Raw genomic sequence first — 1,638 nt, 5'->3', positions numbered from 1 at the left:
GCTACTTGCTTCTGCAGCTCATTGTTTGGGGCTACAGCATGGGCTTCGACCCTCCTTCCTCTGACTGATTTCTGTTGAGAGCTTGCGGCCAGTGTGTCGAAGATCTCCTTGAGCTCATCAGCTGTCTTTCGGGCAATGTTGCCCCCAGCGGTACTGTCCACCATGAATTGTGCCGTCTGAATCAATCCGTCATAGAAGAACTGCATCAACATGACGGGTGCTAACTGGTGCTGTGGGCACTGGCGGAGGAGCTCTTGGAATCTCTCCCAAGCCTCGTGGAGAGGCTCGCTAGCTCCTTTGTCGCAGCCCGATATAGCCAGTGATAGCGTATACCAAGTATCGTACGACTAATAAAAGAAATAGTGAAAGAAATAGGAATACATCTTGTTTTAGCGGAAGCAATTGCAAACTTTACTCATTTTAAAGAAGAATTTCAAGACCAAAATAATTACTAGCTTGGGTAAACATGATTAAGCCATTGAAACTTAGCAAGGGTCTGAGAAGTATTTCCCTTAAGGGATATTACAGACATAAGCAAATTAAATAAAGAGTTTCATCAGAGTTATGCAGCGAGATGCGTTACTATATGTGTGAAGACATATAGCAGGGAGTTCAAATTCTTATAGAGTCAAAGCTTATAAGGATAAATATGAGACATAGGAAAGACACAGCCAACTGACAATTCCAACAGCTTTCACCCATCCTCGCGCCAAGCCAGACCTGCATATTTAGAAATACATGCAGGGCTGAGTACCAAAAAGCACTCAGTGGACTCATGCCGGAAATAATTGAAATGTTGCTCTTAGAGCTATATGTCAATCTTGCCCTTTTCAATGCATCAACAGGATTTAACTGAGATTAAAAATACCTGTTCATGTTTTTCTGTCATAAACTCATTTGCATCATCATAATAATATCATTAGTCTGCAGACATTAAATATTCACGGTATGTGCCAACTATGAGAACTCATATAATATATATATAAGGTGAAGAGAAGGAGGCCTCCTTCAAATCACCGTGACCGGCCGACTAGAGACGGCTCACGATCACCTCTGCGCACAAAACCTTTACTGTCATATAAATCAGTCAAAGGCCGATATCTTGCATCATGATCATAATCATGTCTTTCATAGAGGCAACATACCATATCTCATTCTCATCAATAATAAATATGGCAAGTTGACAATTTTCATAATACTCATCAATAATGCTTCAACATGCTTCATTTTCATAAGATTCATCAATAATACTTCAACATGCTTCATTTTCATAAGATTTTGCATTTGAACTCATTATCATGGTAGCTAGCCATAATAGAGTTAGAATAAAGCCCACCTGTCTCAGGGGTCGATGACGTAACGCTCAGAGTCGTACTAACGTCGGCCGTCACTCGAACCTTTGGTGGCGCACGTGGTTTAGATTGCCATGTGACAAAATAAACTCTAGTTAGAATTTCATCTAACTAATATCTCAATACTTATACTTGCATCAATGCTTAATCTTATCTTATAACTTCTCCACTATTTACCCAATTGGACCTCCCAATTTAATCGGATATCTTATCCAATTAAAAGACTCTCAATCCTAGGTAAATAGCATTCAAAAATCACTTAATCATTCATGCTTCAAATAAACAA

General features: G+C 39.6%; 1 long non-coding RNA gene across 1 annotated transcript; it reads right to left on the bottom strand.

Annotated features, from left to right (window-relative positions):
* Nucleotides 1–445: 445 nt before the first annotated feature.
* Nucleotides 446–1,383, bottom strand: LOC131016275 (uncharacterized). The gene is made up of 2 exons (XR_009098907.1): nucleotides 1,337–1,383; nucleotides 446–720 (listed from the first exon to the last, which is right to left on the bottom strand). It is a non-coding gene; the product is annotated as an uncharacterized LOC131016275 (long non-coding RNA).
* Between the last annotated feature and the right edge of the window lie 255 nt (nucleotides 1,384–1,638).

This window comes from Salvia miltiorrhiza, chromosome 1, assembly GCF_028751815.1.
Source record: "Salvia miltiorrhiza cultivar Shanhuang (shh) chromosome 1, IMPLAD_Smil_shh, whole genome shotgun sequence".
Lineage (NCBI taxonomy): Eukaryota > Viridiplantae > Streptophyta > Magnoliopsida > Lamiales > Lamiaceae > Salvia > Salvia miltiorrhiza.
Note: the sequence above shows the minus strand (reverse complement) of the source record. Positions and strands in the feature narration are given on the sequence as shown.